Source organism: Hesperophylax consimilis, chromosome 5, assembly GCF_061612785.1.
Source record: "Hesperophylax consimilis isolate HC1 chromosome 5, BYU_Hcon_1.0, whole genome shotgun sequence".
NCBI classification, from domain to species: Eukaryota; Metazoa; Arthropoda; class Insecta; order Trichoptera; family Limnephilidae; genus Hesperophylax; species Hesperophylax consimilis.
The window spans coordinates 2,272,217-2,289,277 of NC_142840.1; positions in this window are offsets into that span (position 1 = coordinate 2,272,217).

Sequence of the window (17,061 nt, forward strand, 5' to 3'; positions counted from 1 at the left end):
ACGGGTCCAATACAACAACGCCTTCCGCACAATGTTTTGTCTCCCCAGATACTGCAGCGCTTCCCGTATGTTCACGGAGGGGCGAGTTCCCGAATATGCAGCCCTTATTAGATCCAGGGTGGCAGGAATGAGGGAAAGGATGAGAAGCTCTGGAAATATCCTCACTACGGAAGCCCGCCTCACTCCATCCTCCAGCATTGACGCACACTGGAGAAAAATACTAGCGCCTAATATAGTCACGGCTCTCTAAAGGCTTCAACTTTCTATTATTCTATTATTTTATCATTTTATTCTATTTAATTCTCATTTTAATCTGTTTTCTTTTCTTTGTTTTTCTGTTCTATCTTTTTGTTTTTGATTATATATTTTATTATATCTCTATATGGAATGTGTGGGACTGCACTAACCTCCCCACATACCGGAATAAACACTTTATTATTATTATTATTGTTATTATAATAACCAAATTCAAATAGATATAGGTTTAATATCGATTGAAAATATATGATAGTATAGCTTCTACCTACCTTCCGTGCAGTTAATAGATCCACCACATCTGCGTATAAATTAATAACGTCGTGTAATCTAGGTACAAGCGAGTGTTTGAAATACTCAGTTGAGGTATTTGTATTGAACATGAGAAATGATTTTATTGCATTAAATATCAATTGCGGCTAAAGTTGCAAACCTGCAAGTTTGATGACCCTTTTTTCCAAATCATAATATTTACCATTTGAAAATGCATCAATCTGTTCCCAGGCGGCAAACCGACTGGATCGAATATGAAACAGTTTGATATACCTATTTTCTAAAACCAAATTAAAATATTGACAAAGCCAAAAAGCTGTCGCTGGGCGAAATATTATTAGCACCATAATGCCTGCATTGAAAAACGAAAACATGTTTTTGCAAGCTGACGTCACACAAACGCTTGTAGGAGATATTATAAATAGCCCATTCAAACAAAATTTTGCAGGATTCGAGTTGTAAAACTACGCCGGTAACAACCCAATCTGTTCTTACAATTTCCGAGTGTCAACTGAAATCTGTATTTGCTTTTGTTCCTCCATCACGACACAATCATTTTAAAAATTACAACTATGTCCAACGAGCTGTTTACTGCCGGCACTCTATCAGCTGAGCCAGACGCATCTGTCATCATTACAATAATGGGGAGTCTCCGTGTGCTGGCCCTTATAATCAGATGACCATGTCGCAGCTGAATTTTTACGATTGAACAAGCCACAGATGCCTAAAGGCTGTCGAATACTTGCTGGCTACCGACTGAATTAGCCAGTGCTGCTAATCACCTAGAGGCTGGCCAATCCCTGCTGCTGCCGACTGCTGGTCATTGATGCTGAAAACCTAGAGGCTGGCCAATTCTTCCTAGCTACCGACTGAATTAGCTATTGATGCTGACAACCTAAAGGCCGACCAATTCTTCCTGGCTACCAGCAGAATTAACCATTGATGCTGAAAACCTAGAGGCCGGCTATTTTTTCCTGGCTACCGACTGAACCAGCACTGATGCTGACAACCTAGAGGCTGGGAAATTCTTCCTGGCTACCGACTGAATCAGCCATTGGTGCTGGCAACCTAGAAGCTGGCCGATTCCTGCTGGCTACCGACTGAATCAGCCAATGATGCTGATCACCTAAAGGCTGGCCAATTTCTGCTGGCTATGGTGTATCTATCTATAATGGTTTATTTATTGCCAGTTCAATTGGTATTAATTAGTGTATCATATGGCGCAATGATGCACAATGTGCTCCGATCTGAAATTATCGCTGAAAGAATTACGATTGTCTCAGTTTTCTATCTGTGTATTAAAACTCAATTGTATTGAAATACATGTTACTATTTCTTTTGAATTGGGTTGGCTGTAAGAAATAGAAAGTACCTATAAGCTACACCCGTTTGTACGTTCTGTATACCAGAACAATACATCTAATTAAAATGTGAATTTTGATTTGAATCGTCTTTCTTTTATGATGGTTTGGATAGAACACCTCACGGTGTTTTACTTAAATCATTACACAGGTTGAGGGCTGATGTGTGCCGGTGCTTATTATTTAAAGTCTTTTCTTGTGTAGGTAAACACTTCCCGTACAGTATTGTTACATACAAACAGAATTTTGGAGAGAGTAGCTCTCGTTTATGCTACCATTCACAATTTTAAACATAAATATTAAGTCGAATATAATTACACAAATGAAAGAATATCTTTGTTTTAAACCACTTTATTAAATTTATATACGTCGACCGGTTTCGGTTGAACTCAACCTTCATCAGGACAGTACAGTTTATATTTGTACTGTCCTGATGAAGGTTGAGTTTAACCGAAACCGGTCGACGTATATAAATTTAATAAAGTGGTTTAAAACAAAGATATTCTTTCATTTGTGTAATAATGTCAAGCCACAAAGTGTTTGCTTCCTTCGATAATCGAATATAATTCTTCGATCTGAGAATTTAAAAAAATGTAATTATTACAACAAGTAATTATAGGTTATAATCAAGAATACCGAGTTTAAATTATAGTTTATATATTAATATATGTTCGGAATTATAATTTTTTTATTTAGTCTGAATGTATTTTTATGTAATGTATTAATCTCAATATTGAGAAACGATAATATTGTAATTGTTTTCCCGGTCCTGTTGTCCGCTAACTAACCATTACTTAATTTCTCCTATCGGTTAGGCACACAGTTCTGTTTTGGTCTAAATTCTTGCAAAAATGTCTATTTATTTAGCCTCTCATGAATACCCTTCTGTTATACCTATTATTTAAATTAAAAATTATTTGGACGGTGATATCGAGCATAGCAGTTTCATCATGTAATGTAAGGATTTTACGGCCTCACTGGTCGAAGGGTAAGGCTCTTGACTAGCAAGCTGGAGGTCGCGGGTTCAATTCCCAACGGGTGTAAGTAAATTTTATTTGATTCATTTGTGTTATTTCTTAATTTACTGAATTAAAATAATTTATCATATTTGCAACACTTTAGAAAATGTATCACGTTCAAAATTCTCTCAGTATCACCCTGGTGTAATACCAATATACAGAATTGAAACGTGGTTTGAAATGGCTTTGGCCGTGTTTGGTGAATAAATCTGAATAGCTCTTTCTCCCTCCCCATGTTTCTTTACCCCATCTCCTCCCCCTTCCCACTATATTCCGCCCAATAAACATTATTTTGAATAAAAATAACACAAAAGAACACAAAATTTAAATCGCTTTCGACTAAAAAAAGGTAGATACATACAGGAAATATTTTAAATGTTTTAGATACATTACCTACGCTGCCAATCCTCTCCAGCTGCCTGTATACCTTTTTGACTCTTAATTTTCTTTAAATCATCTTCGTAACTTTAATCACCGATCAAAATTATTCTCAAAATATTGAAAAATTGCAGAAAAAATAATTTTTAGATTTTATTAATTTTATTTTAAGAAATCATAATTTTTAGTACCACTGGTTCTCGACGTCATCATAAAGTTGCATGCACACGTGAGTGTCCCTCCGTAGGTACTTTATAGAGAGATAAACTTAAGCTCTATGCATACATTGCGCAAACACCGAGGTAATGTTGTTCAGTGATTACCTGCCTTGCCAGCTTGAAGTTAAAACGATAGCTTACTTATTCGTGAGTTCGATAAAAATATGACTTAGAGTTTGGAAAGAAAGTGTTAGTCTATGCTTTATAATACTCGTATGTATTATAAGCTGGAATACTATCGCCTATGAAATGAAAATTTTCTAAAAAAGATTTTTGTGGTTAAAACAAGAGATTTTGAGGATTTGACTTATGTTGTAGTGTTATAATACCAAAAATTTTGCGCTTGCATTTACTCTGAAACTCGGATTTGCTTTGAATTTATTAATATTTTCAAAATTGGAAGTTATTTGTCAAGAATTCAGGCCATCGCGAGTCATTTTTTTATTTTAGATATTGATATTTATCATGAATCTGCATTAGTACATAAAATATGCCACAATATTCGACATAGAGTTTGAATAAATTCAAGTCACACTCGTGTTAAATTAATAATAGGATGGTATTATTGTAAATTTATTTATTCATTAATTAACGCACTCTTTACGACTTTTACATATGAATATTAAGAAATTTACAATAATTTATTTACATTACATAACTGAATTGCTTCATTAACAACATTTTATATTTGTTTAAAGATAAATTGAAGAAGTCCACTGACTTGGTAAAGTTGTTTCCCTCCATTAGTATTCTGGGCAAAGAGGAATACATATGGTAGTTAGTCCCAGAATTTCTGCACTGAAATAAATCTTGACTTCTTGTATTACGTTGTGGAATCCGGAAGCTTATAAATTCTAGCAATACCGGACTATCAACTAAATCATTTAGAATTTTATATAGAAATACCAAGTCAGTGAAAATTCTTCTGTCTGACAATTTGAGCATATTCATACAATTTAACAGAGTGTTGTAGTTCAACATAATTGCTGGAATACCCATTTTAAAATTTATAAAACGTAAGAATTTGCTTTGTATTCTTTCAACAGCTTGTACATGTATATTATAATGTGGGTTCCAGACAAGAGAATTGTACTCAAGTTGACTTCTTACATAGGCAAAATATAAACATTTTATACGTTTTATATTGTTAAAATTTCTGGTTAAATTCCAACATTTTTAAGCCCTTATTAGAGATTTCTGTTAAGTAGTTAACAAATGAAAGATTTATCTATGGGTATTTATTTATTGATATACGGGTACTTCCATCCCATTTAGTTCAGTCAGGTAATTATTATTATTACAAACATGTAAACATTTAAGTAGGTATGTGTTGCAAAATGACTAAGCCAGGAACTAACTAAGGAATAGTAAGGAATCGACAAAAATCGAAGACTCGAGGGGTTTCGATTAGGTCTATTGCTAGTGGTATTTTATTATGATTCGAAAAACAATGGAAATTTGTAATTTAGTAGGGGTGTAGAAATATGGTTTCATCATAGAGCTATACAATTAGAGATGCTATTGCTTACTAATATCTTATAGAGACGTGTTCCACTACTAGAACGCGCTAAGTGGTGCGCGTGATCCGGATTCGGTAGTTTTAGTCAGGGTGTTGGGAGAGTAAAAGGTCAATTGGAGGTAAAAAAGTGAAACTTATTTTTTCGCTTCATGTCTCATCTAAATATAAAACATTGATGGTTTTAATACTATTCTTATTCGGATGCATATTACGAAAATATGCAAAGATAATTTAAAACCTTTCAAATACATACAATACTATTAGTGCCCTCTTGTATCGGAGGTTGACCATTACTAGGGCAATTTGTACCCTGCAGCTTGTAGACCGAAACTGCATTCGTACCAGTCACGTAAGTATCGATTCCATGACTTGTGACTTTTTCCCTTCCACGTCTTATATCAATTTTCCCCTTCATAGTATCTCGTATGTTGATTATTTGTCGAATCAAACTATAAATAATAAATTTAGTGTATTTGATAATGAAAGATAATCTCAGTAGTTTACCATGTAATCTGCATTCTATGACGCTCGATCCCTGACAATTGATCCCCGCTACAGTTGAGAGTTCTGCCAGTTGATACCTCGGACAGTTGATCCCCAGACGTATTATTTCTGTAGTATTTAGTTTTTCGACGAACCACCCTTTCTGCATAATCCTTCGGAGACACGGTATTTTTCTTGGTAAATGTTTTTTGTATGGCGGATTTCCAATCAAGACTTCTGCAGATATTATACGGCCATGTGTCCTCTGTAAATACTTAATCAGGGAGAAATAACAATAAAAATAATTATTTGGGAGAACAAAAGTTTCCGAGGGATCAATTCCCTAACAATTTAACTTATTATCTTTCCAGGGGATCAAGAGTCGGATCATTTAGGTCTGACTAGCAAGAAACCACCCATAACTTTTCTCAAATAGAGATGTTAAAATTCCTCAATCCAGCAGTAAGTCTCTTGAATGTTGGTCACAAAAAATAAAAATTCAAATAGCGTTACATCAGCCTAAATAAATATATACTTAGGAATAGATGCACCACTGTTATCGCATAAACATGGCGCCCAGTAAAGCTCCCCTCGAGGCAGGGGTGTAGCCGGAAGTAGGGGGGAGTGGGTTCTGAACTTCACGAGCTTTATACATATATTTATGTGTGAACGAGTAGAAACTTTTTGTTTCGACTAAATCCGATCCGGAGTAAAGTTTGCGCGGGATGTGTGCGCAGCTGCTGCGACAAGACAACTTACGCATTCTTATCATATTCTAAAGTGCTGTCTTCCAGGGGCGTTTTCTACCTGCTATATTATGCAGACTATGTGTCTATATAAAGTCTAACTAAAAATACCAAATAAAAAGCACACAAAACACCTAAATTAAATAATAGTAATATTTCGATAATTTAAATAGCGCATCTTCAAGGGTGGTAACCAACAATATGTCACGAGTACCTAAGATCCATCTAATTTTATTATTTACAAAAAGATACAGAAAAACATACTTATTATTTACAAACAGATACAGAAAAACATACTTGCATGCAGGTCACTTCAGATAAACACACTTTTATTAGAAAGTTTACAACTTTGCTCGTAGAATACGCTATAGTAAAAACACTGGACGTTGATTTTACATTCGCTAATTTAGCCTCCATTATTATTGATATTACATTCTTTAGAAGATTAGGGGCAACAGTAGAGTTGATATTTCTTTTAATAATACTAAAACTTAGGATTCTTTAGGACTGGATAATTTAAATTACTTTAAAAAGCTTAAAAATTCTTAGTTGGGTACATTTTTTTTGAGTCCGTGTCTAGTACATTAACATTCATGAACAAGATTGTTGGATTTTTGATGTTGTTCAGTTAATCTTGTTTCCTCAGTTTTACTGTAATGTATTATTCTGATTTTTTATGTTTTTTTTTATTTTCACTACTTAATGACGTAATCGAAATAATTTAATTTTTTCAATTTTTTTTCTAAATTAGGTATTAACAATGCAGGTAAAGTATTTATCACAGAATAAAAAAAACAACTAGAAAAAGTGCCTTACATAAATATTTGAACAGAATACTGATTTAGTAACTTTTGGTTCCAGACCATTTGAATTTCGTAATCATGGTGAAACACAGTTTTGTATGGAAACATAGGCCCAAGTTGGATTTATATTTGGATAACACACCTATAAAGCACTTCTTGGGTTATTCTTTATTTTATGATATTTCCTAAATAAATAAATAAAAACCTTTGTAAATATGCCTTAATGCTGGTAACAAACATATTATTACAAATTCAGTTATCAAACACGGCAAATCAACTAAAATGGGAAAACAAAATTTTAATAAAATCATTGGTAAATCTTTACTTTGTATATAAATGTCTGTAATTGAAAACCCAAACATGACATGAACAAATTTTCTAATTGATATTGAAACGAAATCTTGAATATTTTTTCAATTGAAACTTTCGCCAATCTTATCATGATATTATTTGTATCTACATCTGACGTAATAAAAGGCAGTTTCTTTTCATATCTATCTATGACGGTGAGTGTTTTTTTCGTATTTTTATTGAACTTTTTTACATGTCACATTTTATTTGAGTTCTCTTATTCCGTATCATGGTAGTTTCAAATAAAAGTTTAATTGTAAATTACTTCACTGAAAGTCTCCGTGGTCGAGGAGAGATTTTGACTATTTAGACGAAGGTCGCGGGTTCAAATCCCGGCGTGGGCAAGTATATTTCATTTCTTCATATGAAGCGGTTACTTTGTGATGTGACATTATAATTTAAAATTAAACAGTAACTTTGTAAACATCACTTTACAAAGTTACTGTTTAATTTTAAAGTATATTTCATCTGATGAATTTGTGTTATTTCACAATTTATTCGTTTAAAATAATATACAGTATACTTGCGGCACTTTCCAGGTGGAAAATACTATCAGTACCTCTCTGCTGTAAGACCACCATTCAGAATTGAATCGTTGCGTGAAATGGTTTTAGATGTGTTTGGTGACAAGCTCTGAATAGCCAGGCACTCCACAACCTTCCTCTTCTTTATCTCGATCTTCACTCTCCATCTTCTACATGATATTGACATATTTTCGTGTAATTCAAGAACATTTAAAAAATATATCCTAGCTAACATTGAATAATTTATAATTTTTAATAACATACTGCAAGTTACCATAGCTATGCATCCTGTTCAGTTGGGTACAAAATTCATTTCATAAACTTTTGTTCAGTTTAGTTGTAGGTATATATTAGTGATTATTGTTGTTGGTAGTGTAGGAAAGATAATTTGTTTTTTTTTTTTTATATATTGTCATTTATTTGTGTTCTTATATTTTATAATATTATTTATCTAATATTAACAAATTGTAATTTTTGTAAATATTTTAGCCAACGGGTACTGGACCCTTGGTTTTTGTTCAACCTAACAACATACCACAATTGGGGATGCTATGGTCTCACTGACTCCAATTGTTTGGGAGCAGTTGGGACTCTTGTGCGGTATACACATAAAAAAACTTAATCGTCTCCCTTACATATTAGCATAATATGTTTTTCTACTTGGGGTGCCAAACGCGCTGATTTTGCTGGACTCCCTCATGGTATCACTCTAAAGATAAAGTTGATGTTGAAAAGTAGGTATTTCTTAAGTCAATTTTAGAGATTATTTTTTTATTTTTAATGGCCCTAATCGGCCATAATAACAATAAACATTTATGAAGAAATCTAAGATTCAATCTAGGAATCAATCTAAGACTCAAGTTGTGAATTTAAAAAAAGAATAAAATTCAACAAGCTGGACTAAGGACGGGTTGTTTCGGAGAATTTGAACAATTCATCAAATTTCAACGTTCATTTTCGGGTTCTGTGAAAGACTTATTCAAGTTCTGTTGTTATATCATCGTAGGCTAGTTGCTTGACAAAACTGAAATAAAAACAGAACTTGAAAAAATCTTTCACAGAACCTGAAAATGAACGTTGAAATTTGATGAATTGTTCAGATTCTCCGAAACAACCCGTCCTTAAAGATTCTTATTTTTCAGGTATTTTAACCGTTCAATAAATTCATTAATAATTTCAATTCATACAAACCAAGTGAATGTGTATTAGAGAAACACTGGAACTCAATAAATTTGCATATGTGTCCCTGTAGACATCGGCTGAAACGGTGCATTTACTCGCGAAGAAGTGACTGAAATGCAACTGGAATGCATGCATGAAATGCAATCCGTTGCTATGTAATGGACTTGTTGAAGACTTTATTGGACACATTCAGGAAACGAAAAAGAGAATAAAAAACGGTGTCTTACTTACCCAGCTATACATTCCATTTTCAAGCTTAAAATAAACAAGGTAGACGTTCATTGAAAAAAAAAACATCAATTGCCTTCCCCAAAAAAAAGTTTTGCAAAAGGTCAAAAAATATTGTGATTCATTGACTTAACTAAATAATTAAGCATTGAATTGATAGATACTGCAAGCATATACGTATGTTATTTACTATTTTTACGAAATTATATTTCTTTCAGTTTAAAAATAAATTCAGCATTTACTTTAACGTTGACCTGACATCGCGTACAATCAAATATTTTTCAATTTTCTCTTATTTAATAAAACCAATGGAGCAATGGATGAGACTACAGAATGTCGAAATAAAAGGAATACCTCAAGATAACAATGAAAACATTCCAAACATTCTATCAGAGATGGCAAACAAACTTGGCTTACACAACTTTAAAACTAACGAAATTGAGTTCGCCACCAGAGTCTCGGCGAAAGACCCACTTCATTCCAAATTAATCAAACCAATAATTGTTAAATTTACCACCCGCTCGCGTAAAAATGAATTCATCACCGAAATTCGACGAAGGAAAGGAATAAGCACGAAGGACCTGAATTACCCTGGTGACGATAGAAAAATCTATGTCAACGACCATCTGACTAGTTCTAACAAAAACCTCCTTTTTCGGGCCAAGGGTATTGCCAAGGAGAAGGGATTCCAGTTCACGTGGATAAAAAACACCAGGATATTTGTGAGAAAAAATCCCACTTCGCCTCCCATACCAATTTTCAAGGAAGAGGACCTAAAGAAAATAACCTGAGTCGATCTGCATTCTCTTCGCGTCGTAAAATGGATTTTTCATATACTCATGTGTCTCCCCATACATTTCCCCCCTCCTTTTATCCACTCCTATTACACTCACCCTCCCTCTACCATTTCACCCTCTCCCACAAACTTTTTAATTCTTTTCTAAATCAGTCAACACTTCTCAAGAACCAACCTGGAATACATTTTACCGCATGTTGGCGACCCCCTGCACTCCCGACAATCAGACCTACTCGACGGACAATCGCGGTCTCACACACACTAATTATATTCTCCGCCGTGATAAGCAAATTACCGTATACTCATTTGTCAACAAATATTTCACTCAAATATAAACTGAATAGTATTATTAACCGCTCTTACCTCAAATATGGATATCTACCTCCATCTAATTATATCAACATCAGAATAATATTATCACTAGCCGAGCCAGAGATGCGTATTACAAGATTTTTATACCATTATTATTTTAAACTACTTTATGCACCCATACCAAGAAATTATTGTGTTAGATGTACTTACTTTGTAAAACTGCATGACCACTATAACCGAACTCACTTATTGAAGTTATCATTTATATGTATAACTTACCGCCTACTCACTAATATTTATTCGAATACTCCCCATGTCTTTAGCAATATATCACCAGAACTGTAGAGGTCTTCGTACCAAGACTACGACGATCCTTCAAAATACCTTTTCAAACGATTACGATTTAATTGCCCTCACAGAATCATGGCTCACCAAAGGTATCAGAGACGAAGAACTTTTCGATCCTCGATACTATGTATATCGTAGAGACCGCGATTACGCTTCCACCGGTCAGCGTCTTGGCGGTGGTGTAGTGATAGCTATTAAACAGGAGCTGATCAGCGTCGCCAGACCAGAATGGACTTCTTGTGCTGAAGACATTTGGGTCACCATTCGCACCAATACTACACCTCACAGTTTGGTCCATATATGTTGCGTGTACATCCCCGGAGGGACTCAACATCAATATTTAATCGAAAATTTCCTGAACATGTTATCAGACGTAGTATCAAATAACCCCAATGATTCTTTTATTATCTTAGGTGACTTTAATCTTCCTGAAATTTCATGGATCCAAACTACGCCATCTGCTCACTATGCAGCTAGTAATTACTCTACTCACGTTAGTAATTACTTCGTAGACTGTATGCATTTTCTGAACCTCTCTCAATATAACGGTGAACTAAACTCAAGCGGCCATATCCTAGATCTGATTCTGTCAAATCTACTAATCTCCGTCGAATCTAATGACGACCCGCTAGTTCCCGAAGATGAACATCATAAAGCTCTATCCATTAGTGTGCCATTTCAGGAAACTCCTTCATTGACAAATGCGAAAAGAAAAGTTTTTCTATATAATCGTGGAGACTACGATTCAATTAATTTCGCCCTTGAACAAGCTGACTGGGCTTCCATTTTTTCTACCTCTCAAATAGAACCAGCGCTTGACGGTTTCTATACGTTTTTGAAATACCTCATAAATCTTCATATTCCTCATAAACTTTCGTGGAACTCGAAATATCCTCCTTGGTACAGTGCTGCCCTTATTAAGGTAACTAAGGAAAAATCAAAATACTTTAGCAAATATAAAAAACACAAGAACCAGGCTGACTATGACGCATTTTCCCTGCTTCGTAAATGGCACAAAGACTTATGTCGGAAAAGCAAATCCCGTTTCTTGAGTAATATTGAAAACAATATTTCCTCAAACCCTAAAAACTTCTGGAGCCACGTCAAATCTTCTAACGCATCCCAAGGTGTCCCAAAATGTATGTATTTTGGAGAGCTGAAAGCCAATAATGGAACGGAAATTGCAAATTTATTTTCAAAATATTTCAGTTCAGTTTTCAGTAAGCCCTCCGATCCACTTACCCTTGATCCAACTGACGTCGGGAACCATACATCCAATATAAGCAATATTGAGGTGACACGAGAAATCGTCTTAAAATACCTTAAGGAAATTGATACTCGCAAAGGTGCCGGTCCTGACGAAATACCTTCAATCTTTATCAAACAATGTGCACACAATCTAGCCTTACCCCTTTCTTTAATTTTCAATCGTTCCCTAACCGATTGCACTGTCCCTGTTATATGGAAATCTGCTTATGTGTCTCCTATTTTCAAAAATGGCAAAAAAACAGACGTTAAAAACTACAGGCCAATCTCCAAACTTTGTATATTTAACAAAATTTTTGAAAAAATAGTCTATGACCAACTATATTCTGCTCTTAAGCCCAGCCTGAATACGACCCAACACGGTTTCATAGGTGGTAAATCTACAACCACAAATCTTTTAACCTTCACAGAGTACCTGCAGGATAATTTGGATAACAGAATACAAGTGGACACTGTCTATACCGACTATATTAAGGCGTTTGACAAGGTCGATCACTCAACCTTGTTGAACAAGCTTTTAAAGATTGGTATTCACGGCAATCTTTATCGTTGGCTCTCTTCTTATATCTCCAACCGTAGTCAAATAGTAGTGGTTGCTGGATTTAAATCCGACTCTGTTGCTGTAACATCGGGAGTTCCTCAAGGCAGCCTGTTAGGACCGTTACTATTTAATATCTATATCAATGATATTGGTCACTGCTTTTTACACTCGCAGACCATCCTATATGCAGATGACATGAAAATCTTCTCACCTATAAAATCAATCGAAGACTGTCACAAGCTGCAAAAGGATTTACAACGTTTAAACGCGTATGTTAATGCCCATTGTCTGGAATTAAATATATCCAAATGCTTCATCGTACGCTTTACTAGAAACAAAAACATATTTATACACGAATACTCAATTAATCATCAACCTTTATCTACCAAATCAGAAATTAAGGACCTTGGGGTTATACTTGATAGTAAACTGAATTTCAATAAACATATTGACCACGTAGTCACTAACGCATCTTCTATGCTGGGTTTCATAATCCGTTCCTGTAAACAATTCAAAGACATTGCTACTTTCAAAACACTGTATTTCTCATACGCTCGTAGTATCCTTGAATACGCATCACAAGTGTGGAACTGTAGTGTTTGGTGTTTGCGCTCGGGTAGCTTCGAGTTCTACCGAAGATAACCGAACGCTACTACAGGCCTTGTATGACATCGTCGGCTGGCGCGAAGTCATTCTCTCGCTAGACGGCCGTTAGGCTACTTGTTACTTGTATTGTCAGTATATTATATTACGATTAAAACAACCTCCGTATATCAGAATCTACGACTTTTAATAGAGATATTACCAGATCCCTATCCTTGATAGAATACTGGAGATTAAGGGCCCAGTATTCTATAACCTGTTAACATCAATACGTTACAGTGGCGCAGCTTAAAAAGGAGTATACGGAAACAGTTTTTCGGATTGCCGGCAAGTCGGATTATTTCACACCAGTGACTTGCAAAAAAAAAAAAAAAAATCTCCGGGATTTTATTGTCAAGGTGACAATAAATGGAGATAAACTGGGCATAATAAGGACAATTGGAAGTAAATAACGTGGCTCTGGGTAACAAAGACCAGACGAAGAATCCAGCGAAGAATCAATAATTTCGTGGTTCTGGGTAACAAAGACCAGACGAAGAATCCAGCGAAGAATAAATAACCACGTGGTCCTGGGTAACAAAGACCAGATCGGTGGTCCTGGGTAACAAAGACCAGATCGGTGGCCCTGGGTAACAAAGACCAGACAAGTTTTACAGAAGAAGAAGATTTCGAATTCCGGGAAGCGGCTGGGCGCTGGACTGCATCGGCGCCGGTTCCTGGAGTCAGGTTGTCTTGTTTCTTGTTTGTTTCTGGAAGGTGTTATTGTTGCCGGGTGGGTTTTTTTTTTTTTGTGTTGTTGTCGTTGCAATCATGGAATCGGGCGGAATTTCCAGGTTCTCCCACGTTAATGGAGATTGGAGTCTATTCCGCTTGAGGTTAGAACAGTTCCTTCTAATTCGTGATGACATTAAAACGACTAAGTTAGATGCTTCACAGAAACGCGCTTATTTGCTGAATCTTCTGGAAGCGGAGACATTAACTCTTTTGATCAACTTATGTTTCCCTGCTAAAGTTACAGACGTGGCATTTGATCAGTTAATAGAATTAATTGAGAAACATTGTTCCAGACCGCGATCGGTATTCAGGGAACGAGAAAAATTTTATCAAGCCAAGCAATCGCATGGGGAATCGGTTAGAGATTTCGCGGTCCGTCTAAGGGGTTTATCTTCTTTTTGCGAATTTGGAACGCGCTTGCCAGAAAGCTTAGCGGATGCCTTTGCAATCGGTATTTTACCAGGCCGGGCTAAGGAGAAAATTTTTCTAGAGGGAACTAAATTAACATTTAACAAGATGGAAGAGTTAGCAATAACGGTTTCAGTTTTAGACAATCTGGTTCCGGAAATTAAATCTGAATTTTCCGCAGAGAATTCGGATGTGAACGCCATTTCGATTCGTTCAAATTCGCCCGGGAGACATTCGTCGCGTTTGGGAGAAACTCAAGGTTTTTCAAGGTTATCTCGTTCAAAGAGCCCCGAACCGAGGAATAAAAAATGTACGATTTGCGGTGAATATCATGTAGAAAAATATTGTAAATTCAAGAACGCAAAATGTTTTAATTGTCACAAGGTAGGGCATTTGAAGAAATTTTGTAGGAATAACAAGGTTAATCCGATTTTTGAACAATCCCAGAATAATAGTATTTCATACATTAATCCGTTTAGGGCTAATGTGGTAATTAACGAAGTGAAATGTGCTGCTATGATTGATTCAGGGGCAAGCATGTCGGTCATGCCGGATTTTATTTTCAATCGTTATTTTAGAAATGTAACATTGTCACCAGATAAGCGTACTTTATCAGGATACGATGGCAAACCACTTAATATTGTAGGTAGTGCCTGTTTTACCGTAGAATACAATAATCTTAAAAATAATTTATTATTTACTGTTGTGGTTAATGGCACGGAATTGATAGTGGGTAGGGATTTTATGGAGATTTTTAATCTGAAGATAGTTCCTGTGATGAATAATTCGGTTTCATCAATCAAGGACAAAATTTGTTTTATTAAAAATTGTGAGCATGTAAATTTTCAAGCAGTTGTGGTAGCCACCGCAGCGGACAGCGAATTACAGCTGGTATTTAGGTATTTGCGGCAGGGCTGGCCTAAACGAGTAAATCGTGATAGCAGTATATGGAAATATTGGCTAAAAAGGAACGAACTTTCTATCGTAGGAGATTGTTTGTTTTTGCAACACAGAATAGTTATACCTTTTTCTCTCCAAAAGCAAGTGTTAGATTCTTTACACAGGTCACATCTTGGTATTGTTAAAATGAAGGGAATAGCTAGAGCATATTTTTGGTGGACAACTCTGAACAATGACTTGGAGAAAGTCGTTCAATCATGTTCAGATTGTGCGTTGTCAAAACAGTCAGCACCAAAAAGTCAATTGGCGGTTTGGCCAAATCCAGGTAAAGCTTGGAGTAGGGTACACGTAGATTACTGTGGGCCTTTAGCGGGGAAGATGTTCCTCGTGGTGTGTGACTCACTCTCGAAATGGTTGGACTGTATTGAAGTACAGAAGGCAGATTCAACTCATACGATTTTGGAATTGAGGAAAATTTTTTCAAATTTTGGCAACCCTGAGTTTATTGTGTCTAACAATGGCTCAGTTTTTACAAGTGAGGAATTTAGAGGGTTCTTAAAGGAGAACAATATTAAGCTTATGACTTCTCCTGCGAAACACCCCCAATCAAACGGATTGGCGGAAAACGCTGTTAAAACTTCGGAAACGTTCCTCAAGAAACTGTTAGTAAACGGTAAATTCCCACTAAATTTTAATGTCAAGTTATTAAATTTTTTAATGGACTATAGAAATTCTTTGCATTGCTCGACAGGTATTGAACCAGCGGTACTGTTATTAGGAAGGAGGCTGCGTTCTACTTTCGACAATTTAATTCCAGTGAAAAATGGTGATGAGTTTTCGGAAAAAGTCAAGCAAGCAAACGTTAACATTTCTAAAGCTCAATCTGATCAGGTTAAGTTTTACAAAGGGGTTAAAACCAGGGTTTTTAAAGTTGGACAAAAGTGTTTAACAAAAGATTATCGTCAGGATAATAAAGTAGTTTGGGCTAAGGGAGTAGTCTCTAGGAAGCTAGGTAAAAAAGTTTATATTATTAAGATAGGGAACACAGATGTGACATGGAAGAGACATGTTGATCAAATGAGGGAAGTGTCAGAGAGCCGGAAGGAAGATGGCAATAGTGCACAGCATCCCGCGTCTGAAATTTCGAGGAATGAGCCTCATGAGTTAGAGACTTCAACCTTATTGCGTGGATTCACTGGTTTTCCTCCTGATTTCAGGTTGGCGGCAGAGGAGGTGGTGTCGGAGCAGACACAGGCCCGGCAACAGAGACCATGGTCGGGGAGATTGCGGCCAAGACGCGAGACACCCACATCTTCCAGAGGAAACGGGGCAACTTGACCCAGGCACCGCGGTTGTTAGTCTTAGGATTATTTGTTAAAACCAAATGTAATATAAAATGAATATCTATGTTGTGATTTATATATATGTGAAATATTTATGTTGGTTTGTAAGTAGCTTCAGAATTGAAGGAGGGAAGGTGTAGTGTTTGGTGTTTGCGCTCGGGTAGCTTCGAGTTCTACCGAAGATAACCGAACGCTACTACAGGCCTTGTATGACATCGTCGGCTGGCGCGAAGTCATTCTCTCGCTAGACGGCCGTTAGGCTACTTGTTACTTGTATTGTCAGTATATTATATTACGATTAAAACAACCTCCGTATATCAGAATCTACGACTTTTAATAGAGATATTACCAGATCCCTATCCTTGATAGAATACTGGAGATTAAGGGCCCAGTATTCTATAACCTGTTAACATCAATACGTTACAGGAAC